The following is a 21795-nucleotide window of genomic DNA, read 5'->3' as shown; positions in this document are numbered from 1 at the left end:
ATTGGAAAGAACCTCGGAGGCTGCCTAGTCCAATCCATACCTAAATAAGAATTCAACATGTCCATCTTGCCTTGTTCAAAGACCTCTAGTGAGGGAAAATCTGCATCCCAGGCGGCCCATTCCACATTCGGATAATGCTAAGAGTTAAGGGTTTCTCCCTGACTTCAAGCCTAAATCGGCCTCTTTGCAGTGTCCCCCTACTGCTCTTAATTCTGCCTTGTGGGGCCAAGCATAATAAAACTAATCTCTCTTCTGCGTAATGGTGATTGATAATCTTCTGGTGACCTGTAATTCCAAGCCCTAATGTACAGTAGACAGAGCTCAGAAAAAAAGCTAGGATGCACTCAAAATAATCAGTCAACGGCAGGATTTTCTATTTGACCTAGAGTCCTCCTAAACCTTTGTACCAGGTCCAATGAGAGCGTTACACAATCCATTTCGTGTTTTATTCCTACCCAAGTTATTGTGAAATATAGCCACCATGGCAGATGTGTAATTGGTAATGTTTGCATCTGGGGCCAAACAGCTAAATTGCTTTACAGAGCAAAGCCTTAACTCAGGCCTCCCCAGCTCCTCCCAGCCTAAGCCTTGGGATTGTGCCTTTCTCTTCCTTCACCAGTCAGTACAAGAAGTCTCCAGGCTATCACAACTACTTTTCCACCCAGTCCAAACATTGCACCATTGCCACCTTGCTCTGTACACAATTTGCTTTATTTTATTTCTGGGCTATGTACTGGGGATGTGTGTTCTCCCTTCCCCCTCCCAGCACATCAGCATAAAAGCCACCCTGCTGCTTAAAGTTCACCTCTGCAAGGTTTAGCTAAGCCTTCTGAGAACATTGAGTGTATTAAAGTCCCACTAGACCATTTTAAAACGATGGCCTCCATTTCCACTGTTTTCCTTCCTCATCTGTGATTCTTCCCCAGCTGCAAGGTTTGATACACAATAGGAAATGCCCTTCAGCTCCCCCAGATTGAACATGGAGCAAATCCATTTTCTTAAGAGTGGGTAAGTGTCTTGAAATCTACTCTGGGCCCATGGTTAAGTGGGAGGGCAAAAATATATCAAACCAGGTCGGGAGAAAGAGGACAATGTGCTGTCAAACACTCCTTGCCACACAATTACTTTTCATCGTCTATTCTTCAAATACAACTGGCAATACTTAAGCTCTTATTTAGTTCTAAAGTGTAGCTGGTGTGTAAGCTGCTTTCTCAAACAGAAAGGAGGCCTGCAAATTCTGTGTTCTGCCAGCAGGCCCTCCCAGAGGTGAAGAGACAGAAAGATTTCTTTCACATAAGAGAATCATGGAGGTTCAGCTCTGGAAGGAGTCTCTGATAGGAGCCGCATCCAGTCCAAACCTGAGCTAAAGGCACCTGCTGGAGTTTTACAGATGCTGAAGGTGTTCTCAAAGTGAACAATCAAGACTACGAATGATGCCAGATCTACTTGTTAATTCTTGCTGTGGCCAGGAATTGAGTGATTTATGCAAGCTATGTGAAAAGGAAACTTAATAATACAGCATATCATCTTGAATATATTAATTTCTTTAAAGAGTGTCATTGCTATCTTTTGTTCATTTACGTGCATTTCCCACTTTCTCAAAAAGAGCGATTCCTTATAACAAGAATAAAAAAAGAGGAAAAAAATCCCAATTCAGTAAAATTAACCAATACATCAACCAAGTCCCCTACTGTATGCAGCGTTATTGTCGTTCAGTTGTGTCTGACTCTTTGTGACCCTGTGGACCATACTCTCCATGGGGTTTTCTTGGCAAAGATACTGGAGTGGTTTGCCGTTTTCTTTTCCAGTGGATTATGGCAAACAGAGTTAGATGACTTGCCCAGGGTCAAACAGCTAGTAAGTATCTGAGGCTGGATTTGGACTCAGGTCTTCCTGTTTCTGGGCCCAGTGTTCTATCTATTGAGCCACTGAGTTATCTCCTAGTACGCAGTGTATCACACCCATAGCTCCGACCCTCTCAAACAAGGGAGGGAAATGCTTTCTCCTTATCTCAAATAACAGCTATTTATAGATCTCTTTCTGTGTTCAGGATGGTGCTCCTGGTTGAAGGGGACTCAGTGGAATTATAAGACATAATCCCTGCCTTCCAGGAGATAATATTCAAGCTGGAAAAATAGAAATAGCACACTTGAAACATTTCAAAGGTAAGTGCTAGATCGTGTGGTCCTGACCCTTAGTGGCAGTGTGGTATACGGGGCATTGAATTCAGAATACCTGGGTGTGAAAACAGCCTCAGACACTTACTAGCTGTTTGATCATAGGCAAGTCACTTGACCTCTCTGAGACTCAGTTTCGTCATCCGTAAAAAACAGGAGGTGGACCAAATAGCAGCTCTAAACCTACAATCCTTAATAGGATTTCTGCTCCAACATTTCAAGAACACTGATTTCATCAGAAGGAGTACTTCCTTCTACTTCTCAGTAAATCGTCTTTATTCATTTTATGGAAGAATAAAATTGTGGTGGCCAATTTTTTAAGGATGAGCCTCTCTGGATCAAAGCTCACTGCAGATGGTGACTGCAGCCATGAAATTAAAAGATGCTTGCTCTCTGGAAGGAAAGCCACGGCAAATCTGGACAGCATACTAAAAAGCAGAGACATCACCCTGCTGACAAGGGTCTGTGTAGTGAAAACAATGTTCTTTCAGTAGTAATGTATGGCTGTGAGAGTTGGACTTTGATGCTTTTGAACAGTGGTGCTAGAGAAGACTTTAGAGAGTCCCTTGGACAGCACCAGGGGATCTAATCGGTCAACAATTAAAGAAATTAATTCAGACTGTTCTTTGGAAGCTGAAGCATAAATACTTTAGCCACATAATGAGAAGATAGGACTCATTGAAAAAGACCTTGATGACGGAAAAGGTTTGAGACAAATGAAGGGAATGGCAGAGGATGAGATGGATGGGGAGTGTTTGGACAGACTTTGGGTGATAGATAAGGATAGAAGGGCCTGGCATGCTGTGGTCCATAGGGTCACAAAGAATCAGACACAACTGAATGACTGAATGACAACAACAATTCTGGATTTAGCTAAGCTAGCCTTTGAACAACAGCTTGTACCAAACCTATAGATCGATAGATGCATGATCAGATATACACATGTCACTGATAGAGCATTTTGATCTTCTGACCCATGCTAGATACATACATACATACATGTATGCATGATAGATATATACATACATAGATTTATGAAGCACTTACAATATACCAGGCTCTTTGATAAGTGCTGATAAGTACCTACATGTAAATAAAACAGTTCCTAGGCTCAATGAGCTTACATTCTAGTGGGGTGAGATAACACATAAAGGGGAGCTAGAAAGCAGGGAGCTGAGGGGAGGAAAGGATACCATCTCAGGGGCAAGGCTGCTGGTGAGGCAGTGAAGAAGGGTAAGTTCAGCTAGGAGTAAAATGAGCATGGCTGGGGCTCCTCATGAAATGGAAGTGGGGTCTACAGACTGACTGATTGGGAGATGAAGCTTCAGGGCAGAGATATCTCCAGGGTACAAAAGCTGCTGGAGAGAAAATGAAGTCTAGAGACTAAGCTGAGCCAGGCAGGAACTTAGTGAGCTTCGATGGTGTCCCCCATAAATGGCTCTCCAGGCTAGAGACTCACCAGTCAGGAAATCTGCACAAACGAGGAGATAAAGACAATACTGCTCGTGTTCCGTGGAACCCAGTTTTACCTTCATATCAAAATGAGGCACCTGGGTCATACTTGAGAGAAGAAAGTAGGAATTAAGGTAATAAAATTAATGAATGTATACATTGTACATAAAATGTATATGCTGTACATTATATAGTGTGAGGGGAAGGCCCTCAGACATTGGTGAACCCCTGGAGATGGATTTATCAGAGGACATAAACATGAATCATGCAGAATGGGCAGTCATGGTTGAGTTGATATCTGCACTGTTGCAGAGAGTACCCATATTGATAAGATCACAAACAGACTGCAGTACTAGAATATATAACCAATTATATATCAGAAAAGAAATGCAACAAAATCCTATTCTAATGCCTCATTATGGTATGAAGAGGACTCTGAGTTCTCAGAAGCTATGCCTTGTGGAAAATAAGATGGGGCAGGTTCTTCCAAACTAGGAAATCTTTTAGTACAGGCCCCATGACAGATTTCTTCAGACTGTGTGCCCATTGTCTGAGCAACAGCCTTAGAATTAATCGATCGACAAGCATTTATTAAGCACTTACTGTGTGCCAAGACACTGTGCTAAGCACTTGGAATGCAAAGAAAAAAAAAAGTGGAAAGATCTCCTCCCCTCAAGGAACTTACATTCTAAAGAGAGGAGACAAAGTGTGTGTAAATAGGTATGTGCATAATGAATGCAAATAGATACAACATATGCCTATCAAGAGGTTGGCCATGCAGTAATAGCCAATCTTTGGCCACAGTTCCCAAAGACCATCACTGAAGAGGGATTGTCATGACCGAGGGAGTAGCCACATGTGTAAATAATGTAGATCCTACAATAAAATTAATGAACACAAATGAAAAGAGAAAGAAAGCATTCCAGGGCAAACAGAAAAACATACCTGAAAGTGAGAATGAGCCGAGCTAGACTAGGTGACTTCTAGTCCAGTTGTGTTGTGAGTGGGTAGGTAGTTTTGGGAAATAGTGAGTTATGGCATCTAGGTGGCACAGTGGATAGAGCACTGGGCCAGAAGTCAGGAAGGCCCAAATTCAAATATGACCTCAGACCTGACACTTACTAGCTGTGCGACCCTAGGCAAGTCATTTAATCCTATTTGCCTCATCTATAAAATGAGCCGGAGAAAGAAATGGCAAACCACTCTAGTATCTTTGCCGAGAAAACCCCAAATGAGGTCACAAAGAGTCAGGCATGACTGAAAATGACTGAACAGCAACAAGAGTGAGTTATCCAGCCTTACTGACTCAGAGGGTGTGTACCAGGGATAGGGAAATAAATAGGGTCACAGATTTAGAGCAGTAAGGGACCTCAGAGGCCATCAAATCCAACCCCTCCTCTTACAGATGAGGAACAAAAAGCACAGAGAGGTTTTCTTTCCCGGGATCACAGCCAATAAGTATCTGGGACTGGATTGGAACCTAGGTCCTCTTGACCATAGAACCCCAGTGCTCCACACCAAGCTGAATACGTAGAGTGGGACCTGATTACAGAATGCCTGGAAAGCCAGGAAAGCAGAGGATTTTGGTTGCAGCAGTCAAGAGGAATCCATTGTAGAGTTTAGAGCAGGGGTAGTGACACAAGGAAAGCATTATTTTTACAAAAATTACTCTGTTAGTGATTTACAGGAGTGATGGGTTTGAGGTAGAAGAGACAGGAAGAAAGGGAACCAGTTATAGGACTGTTGTAAAAACCTGGGGCCCAGGTAATGAGAGCCTAGAGTGGGATGGAGGCAGAGAAAAATAGAGGAAAAGGGCAGACCCATATGCAGGAATGTGTATTACTGGAGACACAGAAATTGTTTTGGGACAGATAAAAATGTAAGTTACTGTGTGAGAAACTGTCCATTCCCAACTGGGCAATTCAGTCAATTGCCTCATTGAGGTGAAAGATCCTATGAAGAGACAAGCTCAAGTCTGCTACCTCTTCCACAGGACGGTTCTTCAAATACTTGCAGACAGCTGTCATGCCTCCTTCCCCTTCTCCCTTCCCAAGTGTATAGTTTTCTGGTTCCTTCAGATAACTCATATATTATATGATTTCCAGGGTCTTATTTTCTGAGTTGCCCTTCTCTGGAAACCCTCTGATTTATCATCGTTCATCCTAAAATGTAGCACACAGAATTTAACACATTACCATAGAGATGGTCTGATCAGAGTAAAGTACCATGGACTATAACCTTCTTTAAGAGAGATGTCTCTTTTAGTGATGCCTAAGATTACATTAACTTTCTTGGATGCCACATCACCCAGCAGACTCCTTTGAGCTAGCAGTCCACTAAACCCTCTTGATCTTTTAAACTGCTGTCTAGCCATGACTCCTCTATCTCAAACTTTTTTTTTCAAATCCAAGTATAAGATTACATTTATCCCCATCAGATATTATTATATTAGATTTCATCCAGTCTTCTGGCCTGTTAAGACCTTTTGGAATCCTGTTTCTGCTGTTTTAGCCATCCTCTCCAGATTCATATCATTAGAATTAGAATATAAGCTTCTTGAAGGTAGGGATGGATTTATTCTTTGTATCTTTATCTCTAGTGCCCAGCCCAGTTCCTAGACCATAGTTCAGTTCAGTCATTCTCAATCCTGTCCAACTCTTTGTGTTGGGGTTTTCATGGCAGAGATACTGGAGTGGCTTGCCATTTCCTTCTCCAACTCATTTTATAGATAAGGAAACTGAGGCAAACAGCATTAAGTGACTTGCTTAGGGTTACACTGCTACTAAGTGTTTGAGGCCAGATTTGAGCTCAGGAAAATAAGTCTTCCAGACTCCAGGCCCTGCATATTGTCCACTGGGTCACTCAGCTGCTCATAGTAGGTACTCAATAAATTCTTGTTGATTGATTGATCATTTACCAATTTGATAAGCATTTCATCTAGGCCTTTGTACAGGTAATTGATTAAAAATAAAAGACTCAGAGAGACAAGTCAGAAGACTATATATGTATATATATATATATATATATACATGTATATATATATATATATATACATACATATATATATGTATATATATATATACATATATATATATATTAGATGTATGCATTAGAAAGTAGAAATAACAAGATTTGGTAACATATTAAGTAGATGGGCTGAGCATAAGCAAAAAGTTGAAGATGACACTGTAGATGAGGCTGAATGAATGAGAGGGTTATGGTGCCCTTGACAATAACAGGGAAAAGGTTAGAGAGAAAGATAATGAGATAAATTTTGAGCATGTAGAATTTGAGACGCCTCCAGAACATCCAAGTTTGATTCATCCAAGAGGCAGTTGGGGAGCTGAGAAAGGAGCTCAGAAGAGAGGTTGGAGCTAAACAAATGGACCTGAGAACCACATCCAATGAGATGATGGTTGAACTCTGGGAAGTTGGTGAAATTACCAAGCAAGTTAGAATAGAAAAAGAGAAATAAAAAGGGACAAGCATGAGCCTTGGGAGGCATCTATGGTTAATGGGCATAACCCGGAGAAAGGAGACTGAGCCCACCAGATAAGAGAAGAACCAGGAAAGATAGATGAGTGTCACAGAAACCTAGAAAGGAGTGAGAATACAGGGGGCAAGGGAGAACAATGGTGTCAGAGAATTCAAGAAGGGTGAGTTTTGAGAAAAATCCATTAGATTTGGCAATTAAGAGATCACTGGTAAAATAAATAGTCTAGGTGATGGTGAAAAATCTAGGACATGTATGAGAACCTACTCATTTTTAAAAATTAGCAAACCTTCAGTGTCGGCAGGTGCCACGGCTACCAGAGAGTGAAAAGGATGCTGCAGAGAGTGAAAAGAAAACACGGGCTGGCCAGGCAAAAGAGTAAAGGACAGCTCCATTTATTATGCTGAGGGACAGGGCTTATATACCCTTTTAGGCAAGCAGAATCAACAAATCCATGTGCGAGGCATTTGCATAATGCATGACTTCCTTGTGCTTAGTTCCCCTTTGCATGACTTCCTTGTGCTTTTGTTCCCCTTTTGCCATAAACAATATTGTGTTAATAGCCCACAGGTGGTGTTTAGTACGTGTGTGGTGGGGGTATTGGAGAGAGCACATGTATACCGAGGAGGCTTGGAGAGCCTTCATCCTAAACAGCACCTGTATGTTGAGGAGGGGTATGGAGAGCCCACATGCCGAGTTATCAGCCCAAGGGCAAGAACAGGCTTCTGGCCTGTATCTTATCCCAGAGCGGACTTTCTCAGAGCTGGCCCTCTACACTTCAGCAACCAGGAAATCCTATACCACTTTTTCTTTTTCCTTTTTTGGTAAGGGGTAGGATAGGCTAGCCATGTAGTGAGGGAGTCAGGGATAACCACTGGATAATTCTTTTGTTTCACAGGTATCTATATAATGTCACAATTTAATAGCATTTTAAAAGCGCCTTAAGGTAAGAGAAATGATTATTAATAAACAATGATTTGGGGAGATCCAGAGTTTCCTCTCTTTTTCTAAAGTCCCTGATTTCAAAAGTTCAGTCTCTTTAGGACTTTACTGATAATAAGATTGGACTAACTTTCTTAACAGTCTTGTTCAGACCCCGCCCTAGGTGGGGAAGCCATTGTGCTCCAGTCAAGTTTGGGGGGGATAAATTCTTTGAATAAACTGGGCAAGGCCAGGGATGGTCTGAATACAGGGATAGTCTCTCTTTGACATTAAGTCACTCTTAGCCTGCTCATTGTAATATTCATTCTCTCTTTAATTGTTAACCAATCAGAGTTGATTGCCACCCTCAGGAACACCTCTCTTCCAAAGACCATATAAGCCATAAGCCTGCAGCCATAATTGTCTTTGGTTTATGGCCAAATGACCATCCTTTTATTAATAAACGTGCTGGCATTATTAATAAAACGATTAAATTAGCCAGAAATTATGTCTCTTAAACTTTTTAAATGTCACCAAGCTTTGCAAAGTACATTACCAATATCTTATTTGAATCTCACAGTTACCTTGGGAGGTAGGTGCCCATTTTGCAGATTAAGAAACAGGCATCACTTAATCCCAATTGCCCTGCCTTACCTCCTCCCAAAAAAAAAGAAACAGGCAGAAAACGGTTAAGTAGAGAAGAGAATATACATTTATATTGCACCAAACACGTGGCCTGCACTATGCTAAGCACTTTTTCTAAAACAAATATCCCATTTGATTTTCACAACAGTCCTCCAAGGTGGCCGCTATTATCATCTCCATTTATAGTTGAGGAAAGTGAGGCAAACAGGTTAAGTGACTTGTCCAGAGTCACACAGCTAGTAAGTGTCTGAGACTGGATTTGAACTCAGGTCTTCCTTGAATCCAGGCCCAGTCCTCTAGCCACCACACTCCCTACTTGTCTCCGGAAATCTAGATCAGGGATCTAGAAGAAAGGCCCCAGCACACTGGGGTGAACCCTGAGTGAAGGATTTACAGGAGGATGAGGACAAGGTTTGGCCAGCCTTAGAAGGCACGTGGGAGAGAGATCTGCTCCATATTGATGAGATCCGACTCACAGAACTAAGGATGTGAGTCAGAAGAGTGTCCAGTTGATAAGATATTTGATAGTTCTTCTGCGAAGAATTAAATAAGCTCTACGGAGTCTTTGGGGGGGATCTGGACCTATGAATTTCATGGGTGTGGGCATCTCCCAGTGAGCAAACTCCATTCACTAGTGGAGATCAACAATTTCTATAACTTATTGCTCTTAAAGGCAGTGAGTTGGCTCAGTGGATAGAGCTCTGGGACTGGATTCAAGAAGACCTGCGTTCAAATCTAGCCCCAGACACTTCTAGCCATGTGACCCTGCCCAAGTCACTTAACCTCTCTTTGCCTCAGTTTCCTCAACTGTAAAATGAGGATAATAATAGCACCTACCTTGTGGGGTTGTTGTGAAGATCAAATAAGACAATTTTTTAAAAAGTGCTTAGCTCAGTGTATGTAGCAGGTGTTCTGTAAATGCTTAATCCATTCTCTACCTTAGATGGTTTCCTGGAACACTACAAGATTGCCTATAGGCTAGCAGCTGGTTTGTCAAGGGTAAAACTTGAACCCAGGTCTTCCTGACTTCAAAACTAGCCTTCTTTCCGCTTCAGCATGCTACCACCTGAAGAGTTATGGGATGAAAAATTTGGGGGACCATTGAACTTGAGGCTATGGAAGCTATAAGAAACTGGTTAGACCATGCCTGTGTTCTTTTGTAGTATCATAGTAAAGGTAGAGGATGAGACTGCAGAATCTTGATTTGAAAAAAGGGATTTGATTAGGGCTCATTAAATTTTAATCATAAACCAAATTCAAAATAAATTGAAAACTGGTTGACAGAATACAAACAAAGGGTGCCAATAAATGGTTTGGGGGCTTAGTTAGGGGAAGGTTTCCAGGGGCTTGAGAAGCAAAGATGGGCTGAATTTAATGAAGGTGTGAAGTATCTGGAAGAAGATAAATAGTACAGTAATTAAATGGAGTAAGAGCAGGAGTGAGGCTCCTGGATGATTAATAAGCTGGATAACTGATTCCTAAGGAATCAAAAAGGGAGAAAAAAAAAAAGCTAGATTTCAACAGCTGCTTGAGGTATCCAGTTTTTCTTTTCATGGTCAGCCATAGAGTGTAAGAGTCCTTTGGAATCTATACAGCCTCGGAACAGGTAGGTGGTTCTTAGTTAACACAGGCAACACATAAAGCTCAGTTTTATATAGATTTACATATGTTTCAAGATTGCTATTAGGGGTGTCCAAAAATCCATCTGACTTTTGTCAGAATTTCAGCTACAGTTTTTTAATATCTCGCTTGGCTACTAGTGAGAGATATTTTATAAGAAGGTTTCTAAAAACCAGGGATAAAAAAAATCATTTAAAACTCTGCTAATAAAAAGTAATAAAATAAAACTGCTAATACCCAGTGCCTCTCATCCCCTCCCCCAAATATATGCAAACTTTATAGCATTGGTCTTCTTGGTAAATAATTGTGGAGGCCTGGTTTTGAGTGAACTGCTTGGCCAAGAATCAAACTCTAGTGAGCAAATACTTCCAACCTTACTTGCAAAATTTCCCAGACATAGAAGTTCTTCCGTTTTGCTTGCCAAAGGATTTGAAATAGTGGCAAGTGTTGGAGCCAAGGGAGCCCTAACTGCCCTTTTGAAAAAAAAAATCATGCTCAGTAATTCTCCCAATGCGATGACTTGCTCTAAATTCAGTTGGCTTTGGGCATCTTTTTGAAACTTAGAGTGTGGGAGCTACAGACTACAAGAAATAAACCTACAACATTTCTTTGCTAATTGACCATAAACATTCAGAAAAAAGACTGAAACCATTAGATGTGTTCAATTCAATTCAACAGAGCATTGATTAATCCCCACCTGCATACAAGGCATAGTGTTAGGTGTTAGAAAAAGCAGGACATTAAAAAACTAGCTGAAAGTCCGTGAGGGGCATCTGGGAAGGTGACATTTAAGCCTTCAAGAAAGGTAAGGACTATAAGAGGCCAAGACAAGGAGGAAATGTCTTTCTGGCATGTGAAAAGAAAAGGCATAAAAGAAGGAGATGGAAAAGTGAGTTCTGGAAACAGCAAATATTCCAGATAAAGGAGCACAAATGAGTGGGGGAGGAGGAGGGAGAGAAGAAGAGCAAACCTCAAGTCTGGAGAGGGCCATTTAGCTAGAAGTTAAAATCAAAAGGATAGAGGAATGGAATACTGGAAATTCCTGGAATTAGGAAATAATTTGGCAGAATATAGCCAAGCCTCCTAGGGCAAATAACTTCCATGACTGAACCCAAATGTGTGCCTGCACACACACACATGCATATACACAAAGTATCTGCCGATAGCCAAACATGCTGTGGTTGGGGAAGAGAGGGAGGGCAGTGGAGCAGGTGGTGGAGAAGGCAGAGATACAGTGGCAATGCTCCATCACCTCAGCACCGCTTGGCAGCAGCTCCCTAATTAGAGAGTGAAGCCCCAAGGGCACAATGGCAGGGTCCCAGCCACAAACTGGGATGAGGGCTCCTGAAGACACCCACTCTCTAATCACCTTTTGATTTTCCTCTCTCCAACCTTTTCTTCAAGACCTGCGCTCATACACACATTAGCACAAATGCAGCCAAAGTACACATAAGAGCCACTGGAGAGAGGTAAATCTAGGCAAAGTATGGAAGAAATAGTGGATTTGTGATGCACCAGAAGGTAGAGGAACAGCCGGGAAGCTCAGACTATCTTAGGGCCAATGAGCACAGAGTTCATGAGAGAGACACTGAAATGTCCTAATACAAACATGACACATCACAGAGAGGCAGTGGGGTTGTGTTAATTTTTTAAAAAAGCCAGATATCTGACTTGGGGTTGTCTCTCTCTGTTAGAAGGTAAGCTCCTTGAGGGCAGGAATTGTTCCACCTTTGTCTTTGCATCACCAGAGCCTATTAAGCACACATTAGGAGCAGCTAGATAACTCAGTGGACACCTGAGTTCAAATGCTACTTCAGACCCTGGGCAAGGCACTTAACTTCTGTGTGCTTTAATCCACTGGAGAAGGAAATGGCAAACCACTCCAGCATCTCTGGCAAGAAAACACCATGGACATTATGGTCCATTGGGTCACGGAGAGTCGGATGTGATTGAAATACTGAACAACAAAGGAGCTTAATCAATCCTAGACTGATTGATCCATTAATAATAATAATAGCTAACATTTGTATAGCATTTACCATTTGCCAGGCACTGTGCTTTCTTCAATTAGAAAGGAACACATCATTCATTGTGTCTTGTTTTTGCTCACATTTGATGATTGCAGTTTATCTATGCTTTAAAAAGGGAATACAAGATTTCCTGTAGCAGAAAACTGATGCAAATTCAAAGGATTCTCCTGTTTCACATTCAACAATATGTAAAAATACAAACTTAATTTAGATCAGCTAAATACAGTATCTCTTCTTTCTCTCTCTCTCTTTCTCTCTGTCTCCTCTATTAAAAGAGAATTCCCCAAATGTTGTGAATTTTCTTTTCTTCCCATTTCATTTTCAAAGACCTTGACAAACACTAACTTTCTGTGTCCCTTGGGCCCACTATCTCTCCACTATGTTCCTAGATTGGCTTCTCTTCCTGATTGCCAATTGTATGAGCATGAGTGTGTTACTAGTTAAAAGAACAGGGTTTGAAGGAGAACCATTGAAAAAAGAAATTACAAGCTGTGTGACCCCAGGCAAGACATCTAGCTTTTCTGAACCTGCCTATCTCACTAGACTGTTGTGAGGAAAGCTTTTTTTTTTATTTTAAATATTAAGTGCTAAAGATGTCTTTGTTTTGTTTTGTTTTACTGGTTGGGGGAGGGCCGTCTGGATCTGTAATTTCGTCTGTACAGCATATTCTCAGTTAAGGAAAACTTCTACCAATGAAGATCTATATGGAGTCTTAGTTGCCTGAGACATTGAGAGATTAAGTAACTTTCCCACGATCACAAAGTCACTGTGTGTTATAGGCAGGACTTGAACCCATGGCATCCTTACTTGGATCAGCTGTCTATCCAATACATCCTGCTGTCTCTCAGACTGCTAATTATCATCATCGTTGTTATAGTAGTAGTAGTAGTTGGAGGAGGAAAAAGAAGACTAGTAACGAGCTGCTAGGAATGTCCCCCTACACAGTGAGCACTTTAACACTAAGAACATTTCCGCTCCCAAATTTTTCAGAAATTTCAGAGGTTGCCTTCCTTGTTAGCTGCACTGGTGGCCTGCAAAGAGGGATGGTGGCCATATCACTAAGAGTCTGACGATGCTTTCTCAGCTGGCTGATTGGGGCTTGCAGCACCATAAAAACAGGATTGTGGTGTGACATTTAAGCTGTGTTGGCAGCTAAGCGATATTTAACCCAATGTTTGATAATGATGCCTTAGTATTTGACTATAAAATCCAAAGACTCATCTCAAGTGATACATCCTTGAAAACCTCAGAATCCCCACACCACCTCACCCCCAAAGAAAACAAAACATCCTAAAACCTGTACCCTTCAAAGCCATAAATGTGGCATGGATTAGAAAGGGAACTGATGCCAGCCTCCATCAGTCAATCAACCAACAAGCCTTTATTTATTAGGGCATGTACTGGGTTGGACTCTGAAGATTAAAAGACAGAAGGATTTGAAGGTACTGAAAGTGTCCTGACAGTCCCTGCCCTCAAAAAGTTTACATTTTAAATGGAAAGATAGATTATAATAACTGATAAGTAAATGTAGGCTATATACTAAATAAGTACACAGTGACTGTGGGAGGAGGGCTCTAGGAACTGGAAAAGTCATAAAAGGCCTCTAGAAGGGCGGCATATCTCATTCAGCATAAGCCTATTCTGAATTTCATTTATGATGCCTGCTGGCAGTTGTCAGAAACACAAGAGAATTGGGGGAGGGGAGGAAAAGAAGGAAATTGTTGCCCGGATAGCATTAAGTATTCCTTATGTCGTCAAACAGGGCTCCTAATCACATTTTGTCAACCTAGAGAGTATACAGGATGTGTTTTGTAGTTTCCTTTCTGAGGATATTAAAGGTGTCACAAACATTTATTACCCCCAGAAAAGAGTAATTTCAGCTGCTCAGTAATTCTGCACTTCTCAGCTGCTATGTTTGCCAGTGAGTTCTCTGGACAGCACTCGCCTCTCTTTAGACAGTGGGAGCTATAAAATGATTTTTTTTTCCTAAACAAAGTTCATAAAATCCTTTCTCTTTTCTATTCTAGTCCATACTGTCTGACCCTAGCCCCACAAGTTATGCCTGAACCACAAGCAGCCTTCTGGAGGACACAGCTGAACTGTCTGTCCTGACGTACCCAGCCCTTGTTACAAATGTTTTTGGTAAAAGTGGGTGAATCGATGGCATAGCAGCAGAGAGAAACCTCAGTGGAAGAGGAAACAGAAAAGAAATGAAGATGTGAGTGTTTTTTCCTTCCCTTCTAAGTTCCCAACCATTATGCCTACTCTTCTCACTCCAATAACCATTTACCTACAAATCGCAGATGGGATTTAACAGTCTATGGTTCAAGCATTTATGGAGCACTTACTGTCTAATTCAACAGTCACGTATTAAGTGCATACTGTGTGCCAGCCACTATGCCTAAGTGCCAAGAATACAAAATAAAATAAACAGTTGCTACTTTCAAGGAACTTAGAATTTATTCGGTGTAACGCACAATAAAAGAATCCCTTTATTCTGTGAAATGCTAGTGGTACCAGGTGCTGTGGGGGTTACCAAAATAATGTGACCCAGGTCGCTCATGGGGAGACATCATTAAAAGACACGAAATAATTAGGCCGCTGCTAAGGCCATCCATCATAGCTGTCCCTGATCTAATACAACTTAATTTCTTTTTGGTGGTTGTGTGCTTCTCGGGGTGGGGGTGGTCTTTCCTATGCCAGTACTAAAGAGACCTCCCACAAAGTACAGAACACTGGAGAACATTAGTCTGGGGTTAGCTTCTAAGATCCAGGATAGCACTTCTGTACTCGTTTTCCCTAAAGGTTCCTTTTTAGAGCCAGGAAATGAATGGCTTCTTGAAGGAAAACACACCAGCCCACCAACTAATTGAAAATTGGGAGAAGCTGCCTGGCCTAAGCAAGTCTTGATTTTTCTCGGCTTTGAAAACGGGAATGCAAGAAAACTTGGGAGCTGTCTTCCCAGCACTACCATTGACGTGTCCAGTGGCCCAGGGCCAGCGACTTCCCTTTTGCCAGTCTTAACTCTCTTCTCAGGACAAACGGGGATCTGTCATCTTATTGTGGGAACACCAGGTTCCCTAAAAAAATGTTTTCCCAGGAAAGATCCAAAATTTGAGAACAGAGTCCTGCTTCCCCCAAAGAGTTAACTTTTGCCTCCTTGATTGAAATTCTAAACCACCAAGTAACACTCAAGCAGAAGAGGGAAAGATTTCACTGTGCTCTTCGTTTTCTACACCAAAGCCAGAGAAATGAAGGGTGGGGAGGAAAAGGGGATGGGCAAAGGAGACAGGCCATTTCAAGAGATGAGGAAGAAAAACACGATTTAACAAAATGGGCCAGTGGCTGGAGACAAGATCCGGCAGGGCAGCCGCAATCTTGAAACAACTCACCTTAGAATCTGGGTGGACGAAGCCTGACAGAGCCCAGGGGAGGGGAGGAGGCAAAGGGAGGAGGGTCCCTCTCTCCCCCTCCTCTCTCTCGTCACTTCTTAAACCGTCCTCAGGGTTTGGGTTGCTCTGGGTGCAACTCTTTCTCTCTCTCTCTCTCTCCCTGTCCTGTCTAGTCTCAGGTAAGTTGCAGAACAGGCTTTGAATCAGGAAGTGGAAGTTGTATGCAAATCACAACTGAGAACTAGAAAGCTCTGTCTCAGTATTTTCCTGTGGGGGAGTGAACTTACAGCGAAGTCACTTCATTTCTTAAAACCGAAACCTCTTTCATGGACTAGAAATGTTCAGTGACCAATTAGGTTTCCTCTTCCCCTAGACGTCCAGGACTAAAGAAACCGGAGTGGAGGTATGCCAGTGGGACTTGAGTGGCCGTGGCAACTCCCTCTGGGTCACAGCTCGCAGGCGAGGCTCTCCTGGTTAATTGTTGTTCTGGCTCGTTAATTGTTGTTATCAATTAGTTCAGGGCTCCCAATGGGAAGAGGAAAGGGGTTTCGTGGGGAAAGAGGGTGAGAAGCGATGCAGTGGGGAAGAGGATTTGGAGTAAGCAGAGCTGTGTTTGGATCCCTGGAAGAGTCTTACTAGCTGTGTGACCTTGGGCAAATGCCCTCAGCAATCTGAGCCTCAGTGTGATAAATAAGGTGACTGGACCAGAGGACCATGAAGGTCCTTTCTAGCTCTAAATATGGAATCCTATAAACTGAAGAGACTCATTGTAGAAGTTAATTTTATTCAAAACAAAAGTTCAGAAGGAGGATTCATTCTGAAGTGTTCCTTATTTGAGACATGGAAAAAGTCAGTGGATCTGTAGCTACTTTTCAGGCTATGTTGCTCAGCTGGGGTTTCATCTTGGTTCACTTTCATAAAATCCTTTGAATTTCCCTGGTCTTTCATCAAATCCATTTAATTTCCCTTCTTTTAGTCAGTCAACAACTTGGCCCAGCTGGATTTAGGGTGAGAAGGCATTGGTCCAATGTGGACTCTGCCACTTCTTACTTGTGTGTGATCTCTGGCAAGTCATGTTACCTCTATGGGCCTCAGTTTTTCCAACTGTATAACTAGGGGATTGGATTGGTTAGGTGATCTCTAGCTAAGGTCACTTCCAAGTCAATACATCACCCTCCTGATGTCATTGGTCCTCTTCGAGCACAAAGGACCAACAACAAGAACAAGGTCCCTTCCGGATCTAAATTTTACTCTGTGTCACCTGTGGCTTTGGTGATAGAAGACAGAATAAACAAAATAAAAAATATATGGTTCTTTTTTCCTCCAGAGGCCCACAGCTGTATGAAGTCTCTGGGATAAGGACTAGACCTGTGATTTCATTGATATAAGGAACTCCCAGGTGAGGAAATTCCTTCTACCAATGTAGGTCAGGGATGGGGGCAAATGCAAGTTGGGGTATTGGGTTTAAATGTGGGAGTAAGTAATTTTAGCTCTGGCCTTTAGTAGATGCAGTCCCAGGTACCTAGTTACCTCTGACCCTCTTCACTTGTGCTCTTTAGCTTGCCCAATAAAAGGGGCCTCTCCACTCACTGGAAGTGCTGGCCCTCTTGAGACACCCAGAGTAGTCTCAGGCAGGATTCTCACGCAGCAAGACGGCCGGTGTTTGACCTCTCCAGCCCTTTTCTTAAGCAATGGAGATTTGGAGCTTCTATATTTCTGTATAAGCCCTTTACCTTATTACATTATCCAGGTTTCTATCTATATAGATTGGGCCTGGTTCAAAGTCTTGAAATCCTATTGTATCCTACTGACAGTCTAAACTGGGTTTTTCTTTGTTTTAAAGTAAGACTTAGCCCCTTGATCTCCAGACTCATCAGTGGGAAATCTTATCCCGCAAGATTGAATCAGCCTGGGTACCTTCTGCCCCTCTGATTGGGCCCTCTGACTGAGGGCAGGGCCATGGCCTCCAGGGCCTCTATTTAAAGAGGGTGCTCAGCACAGTCTTCTCATTTTCTACCAGCTACACTGCTTTTGGACTTTTTCGGACTTCTCCATCATACCAGGCACCATTCCCCCTTCACCCTTTTCAACCTCCTTTTGTGTATTGCCTTCCCCCATTAGACTTTAAGCTCCTTGATGGCAGAGACCATCTTTTTTTTTTTAACTTATATCTGTATCTTCAGCTCTTAGCACAAGGACTGGCACATAGTAGGTGCTTAATAAATATTTATTGAATTGAAAATTTCAAAAGTTGCAAAGGGGCACTGAGAGGTTATGTAACTTGCCCAGGGTGTCACAGGCATATGTGTCAGAGCAGGAACTTGAACCCTGGTCTTTCTAGCTCTGAGCCCAGTTCTCTATCCACTAAGTGATATTGCCCCTATGGGGATAGGAAGACAAACAAGGTAGGATCTCTGCCCTCAAGGAGTTTATAAGTATCAGCAACATCCTCCTCATGCTTAAGCTGTTCCACTGCTGTAAGAGAACACATCTTTTTTTTAAGCTCCTAGGATAAAATTCTGCTACAGGAAAATAACCTGGGAGACTTGTGGCCAACACAGGAACACTTGCCATTGTTGGGTAATAGAGAATACCTCGGTGACTCCCTGCCAATTACTGAATAAAGCCTTAACTCCTTGGCCTGGCCTATGAGGCCCTCCCACAATCACATACAACCCTATCTTTTTGACCTTATCTTGTATGCTCCAGGTTCCAGTTAAATTACATTTCTTGTGCCCAGTTATATCCTGTGTCCTCTTATTTTTGTTGTTTTATCTTTGTTGTCTCTGTGTTTAAAATGACTTTGCCCAAATTCCTATCTGTTGCGTATTGAGGTCCTACACAGCCTCTAAGACTGAGCCTAAATGCCATTTCCTCCTTGAAGCAGAAATGACTTTTTCCTCCTCATAACTCACATAGCACTTGGTACTTTGCTTTCAAGTGTATGTGGATTTAGCAAAGCACTTGATAAAGTCTCTCAGAGTATCTGTGTTGTTGTTGCCACACTCTTCTCTCCCACCCCTATACTTGACTCCGTGTTCACTTGTGCTGCTCCAAGTGCCTTCTTTTCTATGCAGAGACTTTGGGACTCACCACTGTGCCGCTCTGCCTCAACACAGTTACCTCTTTCCAAGTCAGGCATCCCCCAGAGTAGAACACATGGACAAGCTGTAAAGATGTCAGATAGGGGCAGCTAGATGGCGCAGTGACTAGAGCACCAGCCCTGGAGTCAGGAGGACCTGAGTTCAAATGTGACCTCAGACACTTGACACATTTACTAGCTGTGTGACCTTGGGCAATTCACTTAACCCCAGTTGCCCTGCCTTCCTCCCTCAAAAAAAAAGAACAAAAAAAAACAAAAACAAAAAAGACGCGAGATAGGTAATAAGACAAATGGATTTGGAATTGGTTGAGTAACTAGATATAAAGGGTAGTCATTAGTGATGCAAACATCAGTTAATCAACAAGCATTAGACAACTATATTCCAGGCAGTGTTAAGGGGAATACAAAGAAAAATTCCTGCCCTCAAGGAGCTTACGTTCTAATGTAAGAAATGCCATGTGCACACTTAGGTATGTACAAGATACCAGTCAGGTTTGTTTACCACTTTAATGTTTGCCAAGAACTTCTTACGTATGTTGTCTCCTGTGATCCTCCCCAACAACCCTGAGAGGTTAAGTGCTATTATTATCCACATTTTACAGACAAGGGAACTGAGGCTGAGAGGGGTTAAGTGATGTGTTCAGGGTACACAACTAGTCTGTGTGATTCAGGCAGGATTCAAAAATCAGGTCTTCCTTCATCCAGTGCTCCACGAACTGTGACACTTAGCTACCCCAACTCTGTTTAACATTTTTATCAATGCCTTGGATGAAGGAATAGGTGGTATGCTTATTATGTTTGCTGATGACACGGAGATGGAAAGAATGGTTAGTGCACTGGATGACGAAGTGAGGATCGAAAAAAAAATTTTGGCTGGCTAGACGAGGGTTCTTAATCTAAGGCCCCCAGAATTTTGTTTTTTAATATTTTGATAACTGAATTTCAGGGTAATTGATTTCCTTTGTAATCCTATGTTTTTTATTTTATGCATTTAAAAACTTCTACTCCCATCAAGCACACTGCTTCTGGACTTCTCTGATACTCTCCAATATGCCTTCCTTCCCAACTCATCATTGGGAAGCCTCACTAGCTGCAAGACTGAATTTCCCTGGGCTAAATTAAGGGGCCAGATTCAATAAGGTAAAATACAATGGACCAATGGAAATTCATACACTTGATTTTTTTTAAAATCAGCTTCACAAGGGGAGAGGTTTGTCCAGACAATAATTTGTGTGAAAAAAAATCTGGGGGTCTTGGTGGACTGCAAGCTCAATGTGAGTCCAGAGTGTGGTATGGCAACAAAAAGGGCTCAGGTGGCTTTAGCCTGAACTAAGAGAGGCATAGAATCTAGAATGAGGAAGGGGAGAATCCCAAAATTACGTGACCTGGTTTAATCATATCCAGGATATTGTCTTCCATGTTGGCTCCTCCACATTTTTGGATGGGCATTGACAAGCTGAAAAATGTGCAGAAGAGGAAGACCAGTATGGTGAAGGGACTGGTGACCATGTCATAAGAAGGCTGGTTCAAATTTGGCCTCAGACACTTGACAAGCTGACTAGCTGTGTCACCTTGGGCAAGTCACTTAACCCCAATTGCCCTGACAAAAACAAACAAACAAAAAACCACGAAAAAATCATTTATCTAAGTGCTGGAGGTATGAGTTAAAAAAAGCTAAGCTAATGTTCTCAAGGACTCTAACTCTAATGGGGGAGATAGAATGTAAAAGAGAGTTCAGCTGCAGGGCAGATGGAAAGATCCCAGAGTCCTAAGGTGGGGTAGATGCAAAGGCCTGGAAGTCTTTAGTCTGGTTACTTAAGTAATTAAGGTGATGAGGCAAGGCAGACAGTGCTAAGGCCTGAAGGATCTTAGTGGAAGGGAAGAGAAGGGATGGAATTTTTCACTTCCATCTCATTTAAATCCTGTGAGCTGTCAAGTACCTCAGGCAAAAGGGCAGGGTGAGCTGATGGTGGTTTCTTTCTGTTTTTACTCTCTGATGGGGTTCTGGGATAGCCTGAATGGGGGAAAGGGAGAAAGGGGAATGACATCTAGGTGATTCAGTGCATAGATTGTCTGGCCTAGAGTCAGGAAGACCGGAGTCCAAATCTGACGTCGTACACTTACTAGCTGTTTGACCCTGGACAAATCATTTAAACCCACTTGCCTTGGTTTCCTCATCTGTAAAATGAGCTGGAGAAGGAAATGGCAAACCGCTCCTGTATCTTTGCCAAGAAAACCTTAAATGGGGTCACAAAAAGTCAGACATGACTGAAAAATGACTAAACAAGATTATAAGTTTCAGAGGACAGGGAGGCTTGTATCTCTGCCAGCCCCTATCATAGCGCTCCATACCCAACAAATACTCAATAAATGTTTGTTGAATCCAACCAAGTAAAGTTCGCATTGCAGGATTGAATTGTTTGGAGAAGAGTGTCTTAGCCATGCATTCATTCTACAAACTTCAATGTGCAATGAACTCTATTGGCACTGAGGAGAAAAAGAGATAAATAACATATTGTCCCAACTCTCAAAGACATGGGGAACATCTCTTTGAACACATATGAAGGCCTGGCAGTATAATGTCTTAAAGACCCTGTCATTAAGGAACTTTAGAACTGAGTTTTTCCCTCCCTACTTTAGTAGAATGTTTACATAATATTGACCTGTTGACTATTCAACCCTAATCCAGTCACTTAACCTCTCACTCCTCTAAGATTATAATTTGTTAACAAAGTGCCAACATACAGTGGTGGGAGTTCCCTCATCTAGGAGGTCCCTCTTTCAGTGGAATCACTAGTCCATTCTCTATCTCTACCCTATTGATGAAATCAGTCCATTCCCTAGCTCTCCCTTATCAATGAAGTCAGTCTGTTCCCTATCTCTACCTTATTCTTACATGGTCACTTTGTTATGTGTGTCTTCATTACATACTTAGGCAGGCTCTTGGCAAAGTTGCTCTTAG

General features: G+C 42.1%; 1 protein-coding gene across 1 annotated transcript in view; it reads right to left on the bottom strand.

Annotated features, from left to right (window-relative positions):
• Positions 1–15869, bottom strand: part of TRAF3IP2 (TRAF3 interacting protein 2) — a 65537-nt gene extending 49668 nt beyond the window's left edge. Inside the window, exon 1 of the mRNA XM_036766547.1 lies at positions 15731–15869. The gene's annotated coding sequence lies outside the window, so the exon portion shown is untranslated. The remainder of the gene's footprint in view (positions 1–15730) is intronic.
• Between the last annotated feature and the right edge of the window lie 5926 nt (positions 15870–21795).

Source organism: Trichosurus vulpecula, chromosome 7 (genome assembly GCF_011100635.1).
Source record: "Trichosurus vulpecula isolate mTriVul1 chromosome 7, mTriVul1.pri, whole genome shotgun sequence".
Classification (NCBI taxonomy): Eukaryota; Metazoa; Chordata; class Mammalia; order Diprotodontia; family Phalangeridae; genus Trichosurus; species Trichosurus vulpecula.
The sequence above is the reverse complement of the archived record's forward strand: the minus strand, read 5'-3'. Positions and strand labels throughout refer to the sequence as shown.